This window comes from Eschscholzia californica, unplaced genomic scaffold, assembly GCF_041429995.1.
Source record: "Eschscholzia californica isolate CP2 unplaced genomic scaffold, dmEscCali1.0.p SCAF_1, whole genome shotgun sequence".
NCBI lineage: Eukaryota > Viridiplantae > Streptophyta > Magnoliopsida > Ranunculales > Papaveraceae > Eschscholzia > Eschscholzia californica.
This window is the reverse complement of record NW_028238198.1, coordinates 39,646,024-39,663,202: the sequence shown is the minus strand read 5'-3', so window position 1 is coordinate 39,663,202 and position 17,179 is coordinate 39,646,024. Positions and strand designations below refer to the sequence as shown.

General features: G+C 36.2%; 1 long non-coding RNA gene across 1 annotated transcript; it reads left to right on the top strand.

Moving 5' to 3' along the window:
• Positions 1 to 8,067: 8,067 nt before the first annotated feature.
• Positions 8,068 to 11,470, top strand: LOC147566761 (uncharacterized). The gene is made up of 4 exons (XR_015237473.1): positions 8,068 to 9,697; positions 10,392 to 10,687; positions 10,847 to 10,990; positions 11,112 to 11,470. It is a non-coding gene; the product is annotated as an uncharacterized LOC147566761 (long non-coding RNA).
• The last annotated feature ends 5,709 nt before the right edge of the window (positions 11,471 to 17,179 follow it).

Genomic DNA, 17,179 nt, shown 5'->3' with positions numbered 1-17,179 from the left:
CTTCCACCAACCTACGCAACAAGGTTCTACTCCCACCAGCCTAGATATTGTGCCTCAACCTTTAACGAAGATTGGTCATCGGGTAGTTCTTATGTAAGCGGGAGTCAGATAACACGTATCTGCTAGAGGATATGTCACCTAAATCGTATTTAATAATTATTGAATCTCTTAACTCTAATCTCTAAATTTCTAAGACTGGGTCAGCGACTTGAGAGAGCATTAAGTTATTGAGCGAAGTAAGAACTAGAGATGCATCGAGAGGACAAGAAGGAGTAGAGTGATTTGAGCGAATGTTGGATGCTTTGTTTTATGGATTCTCCACTATATTTATAGTGTTAGAAGGGGAGGTTGACTTGAAAAACTAGTTGGTCGCGGAGGTAAATGATTTAAAAAATGATCGAAGCGTACGCATCAAGGCGCGCCTCGATGCATACACGCTTTAAGTCAATACATAAGCATTCTGAGTGAGTTTTGAAGCGTGCACCTTTAGACGACAACTTGTGCGCATTGAGTCGTAACGCCTCAAGGCGTGCAAGTTATACGAGACAGAAAGAAAGGGGTGTGTTTAGAATTTTGATTTAAAATTAGAACGGAAGACGAGTCCTAGGGTTTTTCAGCTCGCTCACTCTTTTTGGCCCCCATCTTTTTTTCCTCTCCAGCAAGTACTTCTTATCTCTTTCTGAACTTTATCTTCTTCATTTATACTCTATTTTTCATCTTATTTTATGTTTTTCTGGTTATCTACTTTTCATCATCTTCAATTTTCTGGTGTCGGGGTTTCTACTTTGGCCTAAAAGAAAAACATAACATACTAATATACTATTTTACTTATTTATACTCTGATTAATACTAATGTACTATCATACACTAGTTTACTAAATATATTTGACTGTATTTCTCTAATTATAAACAAAATTTATACAACTCAATCCCTCTAATTTTCTATTATTTTGAGTATTTAGTTAGGAGCATGAGCATGGGTAAGCCGAAGAATTCGAAGAGAATTGATCCCAGTCGTAAATATGGAATTCAAGTTCCAAGACAAATTGTTAATTACAAATCTTACTCTTGTTTTAAATGCAAGTTTTATGCGAAGACGGTAACAGGAGGAGTGACAAGATTGAAGAATTATCTTGTCGATAACCGTCAAGATTGTAGACCATCTGATGAGGTACCCTCCGAAGTATAAAAAGAAAAATCATACAACACATGGTTAAAGGAGTTAAACAAAAACATACCCAATAAGAGAACTTTGACTTCATAGCCAATGATGGAGCTTATTACAAATGAGTGGGGGAAGATCAAGGTTAAAATCCTACTACAATTAGAGAACCTCGAGTATCTAGTCGTGGAGTTAGAGGTCCAATTGTCGGTATGTGATTTCAGTTGATGATTACGAGGAAAAGGGGTTGAAACTCGAATAATATCACCGTCAAATTTCAAAGAAAAATTAACAAAGTGTGCATGGATATTAGTCGATTCTTCTTTGAGAATTGAATACCTTTCAATGTAGCAAATATCTCCTCTTTTGCTAATATGCTAAAATCAGTTGGTGATTTCAGGCATGGGTTTAAAAGGCTGTCAAGCTATCAGTTGAGTACTTGGATGCTTAAGTAAGAAGTTAAAACTACGACTAATATGGTTGTCGAGATTAAAAAGATATAGCCAGTTGTGTGTGTTATCATAATGTCTTATTGTTGGACAGACATTAGGGACAGGCAATTGTTTAACTTTTTGTTAATTCTCTAGATGCAACTGTCTTTTTGAGAAGCATTTATGCATCTAACTTAGTTAAAGATGTTGATACGATAGTGAAGCTTTTAGATTACATTGTTGAGGAGGTGGGAGAAGAAAATGTTGTGTAAGTTTTAACTAACAATGCAGCTGAGAAAGAAACTAATGAAGAAGAGAAAGGGTTTATATTAGACTCTGTGTGTTGCTCATTATTTTGACTGGATGTTCGAGAAGATATACAAGTTACCTCAATTTGCAAATGCTTATCGCAACGCGAAACAAGTGAGTAATTTCATTTATAGTCATGGTTGGGTGTTTGCTTTAATAATGGATTGCACAAAGAGAGAGAGTTGATTCGGTCAACCGCAACACGATTTGATACGAAAAATCTACTCCACAAAGTATGTTACAAAGCAAGCAAGGTTTAGAAGTTATGTTTAGTTCCAGTGAGTGGAAAGCTTGTTCATGGGAAAAAAAAGTGTTGAGAAAGCTATCCAAAAAATAATTTTGAGAAAATAATTTGTTGGCAAAGTTCAGTGTATTCGTTGAAAGCTACTAAACCTTTTTGGTCGTCTATGAGATTTTTATTTGGAGCAATGGGTAAGGCTAAATAAGGAATTGCGACAAATTTTGGCAATGATCTTTCAAAGCAAAAAAGAAATATGGGATATTATAGATGAAAAGTGAGATTCCAAATGCATCGAGATCTTCATGCTGCAACATATTTCTTCAATTCTGGATTCCGATATGAGCTTAATTTATTGAGAATGTCAAAAATCAAAAGAGGACTTTATAACTGTATGGAAAACTTATTCCATATATTTCTGAGAGAAATGAGGCTAATGTGGAAATTGACAAATATGAAGCAAGACAAAGAGAGTTTGGTCGCCTAGATGCATAGACAACTAGGATGAGGAGACACCTGGTAATGTATACTCCCTCCGTCCTATTTTGTTTGGTTGTTACTCCTTTTATGGATGTCCCAAAATGTTTGGTCACTTTCCTTTTATAACATTCATTTAATTATTAAAACGATGAAACTTCGAAGACCACCCTTTAGTTTGAATACCATTCAAAGGTTCTAATTGGTTCTACGCTTCTACCAATGTTGTATTTAATGAAATACTCTATATTAAATGAGGGTATTTTAGGGAAAGTCTTTATATTTGTCAACAATAAATACCATTCCTTAATAAGTTGAATTCCTCAAAACTACAAACAAAATGGGACGGAGGGAGTATATCTTATATTACCTGTCTTCACACTTCATCGTAGTTTATAATTATTTAAGTTTATTAAAATACTTCATGATTGTCTTTTATGTAGCACGTTGGTGGGCAGCTTATGGCTTAGAGACACATATACTAATGAAGTTTGCAGTTAAAATATTATGTTTGAGAAGTACCCCGTCTGCGTGCGAAAGAAACTGGGCAACCTTTAATCAGGTAACATATCGTTATATAATACTTAAGGTTAAGTTACATTCAAGTTACTAGACATTTGTAAGAATCATAAAATTAATTGTTGACATGTAATGCAATGAAATTTGTAGTTTCATAAAAAGAAGATAAACAAATTGGCTACAACAAATTTAAATGTTTTAGCTTTCGACATGTACAACATCATATTAAAACTCAACAAGAGACTAAAGCTCAACATTAGCTTGAGTGAAGCTTTAGCCCGATGGACACAAATCAAGTTCACTGGAAATCTGTGTAATTGGGGCTATAAGCTTCACTTAAATATATTTCTCGCACTGATTTCTCAGTGTGGGACTAAAGCTTTCACTTAGAGAGTACATAGTGCCTAGGTTTCTTGATCCCACATCGATGACTTTGAAGAGGGTGACTGGGGGGAGATGTAATAAAGTGGTTTTGAAAGACAGAATCTCTTAGACCCTTTAGTCCCACATTGGCCCTTATGAAATAAAGGAGAGTCTAGGAAGCTTATAAATTGGAGGTCAGCGTGCCCATCTCTTTGACTAGCTTCTATTGATTAGTTGCCAATCAAACCTCAACATGAGAAGAGCAACCCAATACCCGCTTGCTCGAAACCCGACTTACCCGCTTCACTCAGCGGGCATGGGCGAACCTTGATTAATGGAAAACTCAAGATTACCCGCCCGATTTACTGCCCGAATAGCCAGTTAAAAAATGTGCCCGACCTGCCCCAACCGAAGCCATGCTACCCATGGGCGTCTATACCCACTCGATTCCCACCCCTAACTATTACTAGTAATTAGGATAAAATTTTAATGATTTGGATATCAACAATCTTCAAAAGGCGAGTATAGAGTCCTTTAAAGAAATGCCACAAGTAGTAAAGAAAATAAAGGAGCCCACTACAAAGAAGGGAAATCTAGTAAAAAGGCAGAAAGAAAAGATAGAGGTAATTATATATTTTTTTATTATGATAAGCGGGAGAAGCCCGAACAGAATACAACGAAATAAGAAGTCAAAAAAACAGCAAAGAAACCAAAATTACATCATTTCATTAGCCCCACCCTTTCCTCATTCTCACTGTCCCTCTAAAATCCGCATTAACAATATTGACTAATTCCGCCGGTAGTTGACTAACATTCAAGTGAGTTATTCTCGGTCCCAGCTTCATCTTTGACAAGTAATCAGCAGCTTGGTTTGCTTCCCTATAGACATGAAATACCCAAAAACTCCGAAATTGGCTCTTAAGCCTCTAAACTCTCTTCCATAAACGCCTTACCCTCCATGGTAATTTCTGATGTGGATTTCCAAGAAGTAACTTGATATTCATCGAATCAAGACCAAGTTCAACTTCCTGCAGCCCAGCACTAAGTGCTAACTCCAACCCCAACTCAACACCCTGCAGCTCATGTATAAAGATAGTATGTCCATCAACCTCTCCAGTGGTTGCTCTAACAACAATCCCCTTCGAATCTCAGATAATGGCTCCATACCCCTCATCCACCTCGTTTAGAGCACCATCTGTATTAATTATATATCTCCCTGCCATCAGCCGAGTCCATTTACATGAAGTATAAATCAGCTTTTGAAGAGAGATAGTAAGATTCCAGCGATCGATGGACCTCTGATTCTCCTCGGTATCTTCGAACCGCTTGGTAACCGAGAGTTGTTGTTTCTGTGTTTGGTTGATCGACCTGAACTTCCCTCGAGTTCTCCTCATCCATGTCGTCTTCCTCATCTTCACTAGGTAACTGATTACCAGCCAGCAAGAACCTTCCTTCTCTTATCTCCCTTTCATCACGCAGAACTGATTCTTTGCCTTGATGAAGATCTTTCATGATCGGAAAGACACCAAAACCAGCAAGTTTCCGATCAAAAAACCCTAGGAAAAATTTCACTTCCTCTCTCCTCACGTCACTTTCTCTCTCCTCACGTCACTTTCTCTCTCCTCACGTCGCGTCCCTAGGAAAAACGTCTTTAGAGGTAATTATATAACTCTCTGATAGTATTTCAGTTGTTATTGTTGAGTTATTTTTTTTTGAGTCAATGTTTTTTCTTCTTTAAAATGAGACAAATAATGTAAAATCACCCATGGAGTTGGTAGATGAGTGGGTAGATTTCTTGTCAGATGAAAAAGATGATCAAGTTGTTAGAAGCGATGATGATGGTGATGGAACTAGTGATGATGAAGATGAAAACATCCTTGGATAATGATCTCATTAGGAGTTGATGCATTAAACTTGTGTTTTTTGGTTAGAGATGTTGGACAACATGGTTTTATATTGTTTTTTTGTTTAGTGTAAGGTTTTGAGAGTTGGACAACATGGTCTTACTTTGTTTGTTGGTTACTTAAGTGTAATGAGTCTTACGACTATGAAACACTTGTGTGTATTTTTTTTAAACACTTGAGACTTTATATTATGGTAGTAAAACTATGTTATGTTATGTTTTTACACTCTTTAAAGTTATTTTTCTGACTATATATAAGATTATGTACTTTACTCATCAAGACATACGACTCGACACACCGTTTTTCTTTTTGGGACGCCACCGTCTAAAGGCTCAAAAACGTATTTTAAAACTTTGGCAGAGGGCATTACTCTGTAACGTCAATACGTGAAAGTTGATCAAGGAATCATGATCAACATGTTGACTCTTTGGGTGATGTGTCAATCATCGAGTTATATTGATGGATTAACTCAGTTGATACGCGCTAGCATACCTTTAATAGCAACTAGGGTGTAACCCCGGGTAAAAGATAGTGTACTTGTCAATAATGTACCTTTTTACGATAGACATGTCTACTGACCTTAAGATAAGCGTAGGTCATGCAACTACTTTCTAGTCGCATGATGATCCTCATGTGTGTATATAGTAGTTGCGTCGCACGTGACAAATGCAGTAAACCCTCTTATCGACGTAAAGTATGGATTTGACGTTAAAGGTTGGGTACGTGACCCATGGGATAGTAGCTCGCTTCTACGACTATATCATGGGGTAGTTCCTAAGTGGACGTATGTCAAAAACCCCATAATAACTTATGTGCGGGTAGTTAACTAGGTCATTATAAGGCCTTAGATGCCTTCTTAGCAATTTACTAATCTATTGACAGACGTTGCAAATATTATCCTTAAAACTAGTGGACCCTGATGAATACGTAACTTTAGTCTTGTGTTTATGTCGAGTGGACATGAAGCGACTTTTAGCTACGTAGGCCCCATGCTTTTTTAGTTTGATGGGTCTGCTCTGAGTCTATGTTATGGTGGGGTTTGAGGACATCTAATTCAAATGAATATTTTGGCATACATCGATGATTATTGATGTTGCAACTAATCAAGAAGCTGTGAATCATGTTTATCATCGTTTGGAACCAAATCAATCAAACATTGGTAGTTGTTTAAATGCTACTTTGTCTGCATTCATTATATCTCAAACTCCATAATTCGAATGAGTGATGCTTTTCCTACGACAAAATTTTAAAGGTAAATTATGAATTTTGTCAAATTTTCTGGGGCACAATATTTTAATTAAAGGAAAAAAACATCTACTTCTCCCTTCTCCCTGACGACCAACTGTGGTTACTACCTCTAGGCACCACCACCATTTTTCTCGGTTTTTTCTTCTTCCCTTCCTTGACTCCTTCCACCACCACCACTTTTATTTATCTTTCTTCTCTTTTTTCTCCTCGCTCCCCCTCTTTCCTTCTCTGTCCTATTTCTCTCTCATATTCTCTCTTTCTGTTCATATCTCTTTCTATTCATCTCTCTTTCTGTTCATCTCTCTTTCTCTATCTATTCTGGCATAAGGGAGGGTCCCCTTTGCCAGAAAAATAATTTGATTTGGGGGCAAATACCCAACCAATATGTCGGTTGGACGGAATTCCCCCAACCACTTCGTGGTGGTCCCCCAAACCTACAATCGTTTTCGGCGAAGGGGATCATCTTTTTCGCCTGAACGGATAGAGTAGGAGAAATATGAGAGAGGGGAGTGTATGAGATAAGAGAGAGATAGGAAAGATGAGATAGGGAGATGAAGGATAAATAATGGTGGTGGTGGTTGAAGGTGGTAAGCGGAGGAGAAGAAAAAATTTTGGAAAAAAAATAGCAGCAATGGTTGTTTATCGGCGACCATATTAGATTGGAGAAAGAACGGTGGTGGTGGTTGCTCGGGAAAAAAAAAATAAAAAGCCAAAAATAATTCACTCATAAATTTGTATCCCAAAATTATTTTTCTTGGTCATTTAAATCGTCATCTTGAGTCAAGAAAGTCTAAGCTTCTCCTTCATCTTTAAACAATGAAAGAAAAAAAATCATGTCCATGACATATTATATTGGCAAGATAAAAAAAATCAGATGTCCAAAAAAATGCAATCGTGACCTCTCATTCATCTACTCTCAATGTGGAATGGGGTCTTCATGTTCTTTGAGGTGTCAACCTTAAATATAATTCCTTTGTTACAACTATCAAGACCTGAGGGACCTTCCCCACCTTCGCTCATATTTTCCTCTACTATTTTATGAAGAGATGTGTTTATCACAACAAAAACTTAAACCCCCTTGATCCAGTCTTCGTCTTTGGTGGCAAAGTCACAGACGTCGTCATCTCCGTGAGAAGGCTACTAATCTAGCAAGTCTTATCTTATTCGTGCATGTTGAGGAGGGGTTGGAATGGTCATCGGTGTGGTCATGGCAGGTTCTGCAGGAAACGACACCAACATGGCTCTCTTAATCTACCATCACAAAAGTTTTTGCTTGGTTAGTAAAGGGCAATAGAAAAAAGAGGTGATTCAACAAAGAACCATGAGAAATAAAATCAGTTTTTAAAGGTGAATTCTATTTTGTCCACTTGATTTTTATTTTTTCCACCTAAACATGACTAACTCATTAAAAATGATCACTACAAAAAAAAGGGCTAATAGGGACACGCATTCTTACATCCGTCCTAACATTTTCTCAATAGGGACAGTTTTTGAATGTTTGTCACTATTAAATTTATAATAGGGACAATTTTAAGTATCCCTAATAATATTGTGAAAGTTTTCAAATTTTGCGTCCCCCGGAAAACTATATTGGCGGTCAAATGCAAAAAAGAAATTCCCAAATATTTTCTTTCCCTCTTTCCTCTCTCTCCACGATTTCTGCTGCTTCAGTTTTTTTTTTTTATTCTTCTTCGGTTTTACTCTTGCTCGGATTCATCTTCTCTTGGGTTTGTTCAAGTAGGGCTGGAGTTTTCTTCTTCTGCTTCTTCTATTACTACAAACCAGAAAAATAAGAGAAATTAACAAATTAATTTCAGTGAAATCAGAGAGATTGGCTCGAGCAAATCAGAGAAAATAGTTGCTCCTACTGGTATCATTTATACCTTCGATTAAATCTCTTTTCCATCTTTTTTTTTTTTCTGTTCTTCACCCTAGTCATTAAGTACTACAGTCCCACTAAAGTTATCTAGGGTTTTCAAGGTCATGAACTGAATGAGTAACATAAGAAAAAAATTGATTTAGGGTTTCCCTTTCTAGAACAAAAAGTAATTATGAATCATACTTTGAGAAAGATTTGGATTTTAGGTTGTTGCAAATATATTGCATTTGTTTTACAAAAAAAAAATATTTTGTTTGAATCAATCAAAGATGGAGCTGCAATGTCATTATTTGATTTAGTAGAAATTGAGGTTTTTGAGAGGAAATGAGTTGTTTTACTAAATATCTCTTGAATAACCTTTTTCCTGCCTAGCTTGTTTGTGAATGAACTTCATTGTTACATAAAACCATTTCATTTGAACTTATTTATGAATGATTTTTTTTTTTATACTTCTCATCACATAAAATTAGATAATTCTAGTTAAAGAATATCTATGAAAAGTTTGATTATTTTGCTTTCACTCGAATTGATTGTCTAGGTACTTGATTTCATGGGTTTTGTTCATATTTGCAATATCTTGTTACTTTACTAGCCTTCTTGGTTTTGCTTTTTCATGTATAAAATTGATCATAACTCATCTCTTATTATATTTCCTACACAATGACTAAGTTAGTATTTGGATTGATGTCTTTTATAGTTTGTTTGATATATGTTTAGTTACTTTTTTTTATCAAGTAGTGCTTAGAAAATTGGCACCCACTAATTGTTTGGTAAAATGTCAGAACGAAATATAAGGATTAAGGAAGAATTTCAACCTCAAACTAGTTTCTTAATGGTCTAAATTTCAAACTTACTTATGATGTCATATGTAAACCTAAGGTTGAAGAGAAGCTTGGTGTTGTTCCCGATGGACTGGCTACAGATTCTGATTTCGCTGAGTTCTTATTTTTCCTCAGTTCATAATTACCTATAAAGTATAGAACTTGTCTGGAAATGTGAGTTTGTTGTTTCAGGGAGGCAAAGTTAAAGTCGAGGAGATCTATGGGCAGCATAGCGGAGAAGTCTGAGTTCCTGGCTGAGGTTTCTCGGCTTATACACATCATCATCAACTCTCTTTACAGCTGCAAGGATATCTTCTTGAGGGAGCTGATTTCTAATGCATTTTATGTAAGTAGGCCATTATGTTTTGGTTTGATTTCTTTAGTGATTTTGTAGTGATGTATTAGAGTTGATTTCTGATACATGGAGTTGAAATGCCATGCAAGATATTTCACTAGATATTCCATTTCCTAAGAACATTTTAAAGGGAGATGTGCACGGGCCTTTTTTTTCATGTGATACGTTTTTCAGAGATTCAAGTTAACACTCACAATTTTAATCACCTAGCCTATTTTTATGGCTAATTTCAGGGCTTCTTTTTTTGGTAAACTTAGTAATTTTATATGAGGTGGAAGCATATAGCAGATCAGCAAATAACCAAATAAAAGAAGGCATTATATGTTTATAGATGGTTGCCTCCCTAATGATCAGAGTTGCTCTTCAATATGAACACGTTCAACAAACTTTTGCCTTAATTTTCTTTTGGGAGAGTTTGAACATCACCACATGTGTCTGTGTCATAGTCAATGACTCAATATAAGGGCTTTACTATTTTCTGAACTTCTCATTGTTTTTCTGTGTGATAGATGGAGGTATGGAGGTCATACTCAGTACAAAAGATCATTGAATTTATGAATTTCATGTATCATGCTCATAATTTATAGTGTAATATATGCCTAAATAAAAAAAAACTTACTATGATCGAAATTTACTGCCTCGTATGTAAGATTTCTGCTTATTGAATGATGTTACACTGTTGCAGATTTTTCAAGAGACTTGTCGATTTATGAATATACTGAAGTACAAATAGGCCACTGAAATGGATATGGATGTCTATCTTTCTTTGTGGGGCAATGACACGATTGAGTTTAGCACAAGCACGCTTCCCCAAAGACATGAGAATCAACTCAGTTTATGAGATTGGAGAGCTATTTGAGTTGTGATATCATGATATCATCAGTCTTAATTGCTATTACGACTTGGTTGGAGCTCTACTTTTTTTGTGATTTTTAAAGTCCTTGTTCGTAGAAAACTTGATCTTTAGCGAAAGAATTGCAGGTACATCTTCTCATTTTTTTAAACTTTACCCTAGTTTGCTATATTTCTTCTAAATCATAATGCCTCTTTCTGAGCTTAATTTGTTTCTTTATACTATTAGAGTATATGTTTATGATATTATGTCTTCTTTATTTCAAAAACCCTTTTACGAATATTCAGGAGCAAGTACGAAGTGGTGATGCTGGTGCTACTGAGCTCCAGCTTGGTGCAGTGGTGTTGAGAAGGAAGTGCTACCCCACTGCAACTAAATATTTGCAGTAAGCAATTTCAAAATGTGATGGTGATGATCAAGATCTCGCACAGGTGTGATATAACTTTGTATCGTTTGTATTTCGTAACAAGTTTGTTAGGTTCCTTGGATAGTGATGTAGATTCAGCACGAACGAATGGTGGTACGATGGTAGTTTCTGGTTTTTGTATGTAGCTTAACGGAATACACTTGTATCATCCCTCCTTTTGGATGTTCAATGTTCTTGTGTTCGAGCCTTCGAGGTATATAATGACAATGGACCCCTATTATCTATTTCTCATCAGGGGAGAGTATTTTAAAGGTATATAATGCCTTTGGTGTAAGCTACATAAGAGATGGGAAGGTGGCAAAGGGAATAAGTCGGTTCGAGAATGCAGTGAAGATTCAACCTCGATATGTAACAGCTTGGAACATCCTCATCGATGCATATGAGAAGAAGAAACACCTTCTCATATAAGTGGAGATTCAACGAATGACATAGTTGTGAATGTATTATTTTTCTTATCTGCTTTAATTAGATGATACTGGTATAATAATAGAGCCTTTGCTAAAACATTTCTTCTAATGTAATTAATGTATGAAATTTTGTGAGAATTCGTTTAAAGTTGGATGTAAAATTTGTTTGAAGTGGAATGTGAAATTTGTTTGCTCAGAATTTTTTTATAGTACAAAAATTAATACCCTATTTGGAAAAGTATAATATTTGTGACGGTTGTCTGGCTGAACCAACCACTCTTTTATGAAAATTAATAAGATTAGCGACGGAAAATTTATGTCCCTAATATCTATTGGGTCAGAACCTATCTGTCCCTATATCTGTCCCTAATATTATTCGGGACGCCGGTAATAGGGACAGACTACAACTGTCCCTGAAAGACATTTGGGGACAGATTATGCCTCAGTAGGGACAGTTTTTGACCGTCCCTAATCAACATATTTTTTGTAGTGGATCCTCACAGATGACCAAGTTCTAAAAATGACAACCTACATTACTTTTCCGTCTATAATCTCATCAAACAATAATCACAGTTATTTATTGTAATCGACTATTCTGACCTAACTTGCCCAATATATATGGTGCCTAAACACTTTAAATGTTAAGTTTTTTCATTCATCACTAATTCCTTTTTAGATTATTTCTGTTGGACCTCTTAATCTATGATTACTCTTCTGTTTTACCCACAACTTCAAGAAAAAACCTACATGGTCCCCGTTTTATTTTCTTCCTCTAAATTTTGTTAGTGTTGGTTTTTACATTCCATTGTTACCCTTTGATAGGACTAAATCTTAATACGAGTTATGGAAATAAGTATAAACCTACGTCCAAAAGAACACCATGTCCACTAGAATGACTTTTCCTATGAACAAAATTAGCAGACTAATCTTAACTATGGTGAACTTTAATGTACTCATTGTATTTAGTTAATTCTAAAGAAGTGTTTGTAGAATGATCAATTTTAAGGATAAAAAATACAATGCCCACGAGCATGACTTTTCCCACGAACAAAATTAGTGGATTAATCTTAATAATGGTGAACTTTAATTTACTCATTGTATTTAGTTGATTCTAACGAAGTGTTTGTAGAATGATCAATTCTAAAGAAGTGTTCGTATTTAGGGAAGAATTGAGGGTGTTTATGTGATCATAATTACGTCATGCTCTAAACATCATATTCACTTATCAAATATTAACAATGGAGAGGGGAAGTGAGTTCTACTTTCATAACATTTAAAAGTGGAAGCACCGCAAAAATATCATTATAATATACTAAAGTTAAGTTACATTCAAGTTATTAGACATTCATAAGAATCATAAAATTAATTGTTGACATGTAATTCAATAAAATTTGTAGATTTATGCGAAAAGAAACAAATCGGCTACACCAAACTTAAATTTTTTTTTAGCTTTCGTCATCTACAACAAGAAACTGAGAAAAACGATTAACAAAGAAGAATAGAAAAGGAGTTGTGTTAGTTGTTGATGGGATAGATAGTGAGGATGAATGGCATGCCCATGAAAAGGAGGATATTATTACTAATACTAGTAATTGAAATAAATCTTAATGAGTTGGATGTCAACAATCTTCAAAAGGCGAGTGTAGTGTCCTCTAAAAATGTCACAAGTGGTAAAGAAAAGAAAGAAACCCACTACAAAGAAGAGAGAATCTAGTAAAAAAGGAAGAAAAGATGGAAGTAATCACATAACTCACTAAGGCCATGTTTGGCGCGCGGGAATGGAATGTGACTCCCGTGAATCACATTCCATATATTGTTTGGCTCGTGGGAATGATGTGGGCCCGAGAATGTGATTCCCTCAAAAAAGGGTAATAGCAAACCCACGGGGGGAGGTGGTTTGTGATTCCCATTCCCCTGAATCACATCTACTAATATTTATGGACAAATATGTCCTTAAAAAAATATATTTCCAAGTAGCAACAACCCTCACAAACAATTCAGCGAACACCTTCTGAGCCGATTCTTTCATGTTTGGTTCTGTAACAAATTTAAATCCTTCATTCAAGTCAGATGCACCTAAACAAGAATATGGATTGATCAAATCCAAACCAGAATGAACTGACTTATCCAGGCTAAAAGAAGATAACCCAGGTTGTTCTTCTTTTTCTTCTTCATGGTCATCATTATCTTCCTCCATGAGACGAAGAGCATCAACATTAAGGTCTTGAATATCTTCTCGTCCAGGTGAAACTACTCCATCATTATTACCACTATATATACCTCGTACATCCGTACCGATGTAATAGTTGAATAATCTAACACCACCATCGAGTGGAGCATGTTCATCACGCATGGAAGTGTACACACCAATAATACATGAACATTGAGTGCATCCTAAGTCTGCCCATTCCACATCTTTTGAAAGTTTGGAGGTCCTACCCATGAAGTCCTTCCCAATATAAACACCAAGGACCGAGTTTTTGTTTCCAGGGAGTTTGATTTCATGATTCTTTGAATATGTAATAGTGTGATTAGGGGTGGGAATCGGGCGGGTTCGGTCGGGCTCGGGCATAATAGAGTCGGACTCGGGCGGATCGGGCACCAAAATCTCGGGCCCGCTACTATTAGCCGGACGGATCGGGCCGGACATATTCCCCTTACTGACTGCCCGTAGCCCGCCTGCCCGAGCGGGCTCCGTCGGTGACGGGCCGGACGGGCTCGGACTATTTTATTAAAAAATCAATTATCAAATAACTAAACATTTCATTTTGTAATTATGTTTTTAATTATAATGCACAATTACATAACATGTTTATGAAACCCTAGATTATCTTTGACTAAATGAACATTACTAAACAAAATTACAACAATACTAAACAAGACAATCTCAAAATCACAAAAAAAATTACAACATCTCCAACTGACCTAGATTATCCAGAGAGATTTACATCAAAAACATTAAATTGAAACAGAAAATACATCAAAAAAGTTTATCCATTTATATATGTTTTATACACTTTCTTTAAGCTTCCTGAAATCATACCAAAAAAAATACATCATGAACATTTATGAAACCCTAGATTATCCATCTATTTATCCAGAGTTAAGAACATATCATCATACTATGAAACCCTAGATCTGATATAAAGAGATCCTTAAATGAGTAAATATGCTCTGTAAATCAATCTATACATGACTTTTATAGTACAGATCCGATAGAAAGAGAAAACAGAGAGAGAAAAATATAAAAACATGTATATAAATAATGATTCAAAGAAAGCAATGGTACTCTTCTTCTTCATCTTGACTATACAATCTTTATTTGTCTCTTGAGAACTACTTTTTTTCTTCATCTAAAAACTGCTTCTTTGATCTTTGTTCTTCATTTATCTCTCTCTCTCTCTCGATCTCCATTTATCCATCTCTCTCTCTCTCTCTCTCTCATCGTGAAACTCAAACCTAGGGTAATAAAATCTGTTTCAAGTTGTGTTTATATACTCTAACCCTAAACCTGATGGGAGAAATAGAATGTAAGGAAGCCTCATCCGTTGGATCATCAAGGCCTAAATCTCACGCGTTCTCGGGCGGTCTGAATTCGCGGGCTCTCGGGCGGTCTTAACGGGCCGGACCTCGGACAAACGGCTCTGCCCGTGTCCCGACTGCCAGAGCACGCTTAAACGGGCCGGGTAAGCCCGACTCGGACTTTTCCGGTCTCCGGATCTTGGCGGATCGAACGGTTAGGGCCGGGTGTCGGATTTTCGGACCGTTTTCCCAGCCCTAGGTGTGATCATGTGAGCAACCCTCATGCTCATGGTGATATTTTGCCAAAAATACATGCCCATTGGCTATATATCCAGCGACACTAGAAGTTGAAGGACCCTTGACCTCGCTATGCGAAGAAGTATCAATAAGAACTTTTCTTTTTGTGATTTCAACTTCAAAGTTTGCATTGACAACATCCTTTTTTCGGGGAATGCATCTCAATATATCATAACCATCAGATGATGTATTAGGTTTAGTATAAGTTTCTGAATCGACTACACTAAATCCATGGATATGGTTCTGATTTCTATCATTGGAGTCCAGAAACACGTATGCGGGAATGTCAACCGAGGATTGTAAAGGTCTTTTTGTTAACTTAATTGAGCAACTTTTGCAATAATAATCAACTCCTTTCTTGGAGAAAGTTAACAAGCTCTTTATATCAGGATCAATTGAGGGAGACTGAATTATTTTCAAACACTCGATGTCCCCACACTCATCACTTTTCACCACTTCTACACCAATGGTTCATTTTGGTTTTCCATTATAAACAGGTATAATTTCTTGTTTAGTAACTATGGTTTCCTCCGCTAGTGTAATTAATTTCGTTAGTGTCCCCACCGGACAAACAAAACCGTGATGAGTATTTGTATTCTTCTCCAGTAGGGTTAAGGGACGATGAAAAATACTTGAATAATTAGGGTTTGTATGATTCTTTGAAGTTGAAAGCCATGAAGAAATCAATGGAGGAGAAAGTATTTTATGATTCGACACAAATAATTCGTCTCATGGGAGTATATATGGATGAAGGAAATCGCCTGGTTTCGTGTTTTTCAATTCTTCTTTATTTATCTTAACGAACTTTTCTTTCTCCGTCGTTAAAAAACTAGTATTCACTGTATCAGGAACCTCTCCTTCAACAATATTGATCATGGTTGTCGACGGAATTTTGGATAAAATTTTGTTCGATTCAATTCGAGATTCTACACAGAATAAGTATTCATTCGAGGGAAGAAAAACATACCTGGAAATACTTTTCAATTGATCCCAATCGTCTATGAACTTTCTTCCTTGATCAACGAGTCTCCATTGCATCTCGTTGAATTTTGCATAGACTCTCTCAGTCATGTGTTGTTCTACGATAAAAACTTTATCTTCAACATGTATATCTTGATTTACGAACCAATCCTCCATCTGTTGAATCCAAAAATCTATATGATATTGGCAATCAAACATAGGGATTTTGGAAACGACATTAATTTTGTTTTGATCTTTTCGATCAACATAGAGTTGTTGTGCATCCCTAAAAGGATCCCAACCTAAACGCGGAAGATTTTTCGAACATTCGAGATGAGAAGTATCTAAAAAAAATTATCTGTTCCCAGATTCTTGAAGCTTTGAATACCAGCTGATGTAGATTGTTGCGGTCCTTACGGAAGCGTAAAAATAATGGAATCCACCATTCTTATAAACTAAACTAATGAAATAAAGCGGACAAAATAACGATTAAACGATAAATAAACGAAGAACAACTGAAATAATTAAAGAAGAAGACGCTACCAAGAGATTTTGTATTTAATAATTCAATTCAATGTTTAACAAGACAGACTGGACTTCTCTTATAAAGAGATTATACTCCTAGTTAGACTCAAATAAAGAAAGAAGATAACTACTAAAGATAGTTTCCTTGATTGCTGGGACTCTAAACATGGAAACCCTAAATACTAAAATCTGGAAACTACGCTAATGTAGTAACCTGACCGTTAGACCCACTAATGATCTGGCCGAGAGGCCCACTAGTTGGATGGCCGCCATCAGAAACTCATGCAATATGCTTCTCTGACATATGTTAGGCATGTTCTGTGGATTGCGCCAAGGAGATGTCCACTTTCGTGCACACTTGTTAAGATGAACGAGTGCGCCATCCATGGGGTCTGGACATATGCTGGGATGCATATGAGGAAGGGAGACCAACCCCTCCTATAGTAGCAAAGTTTATGTATGACCTATTTTCACAAAGGTAC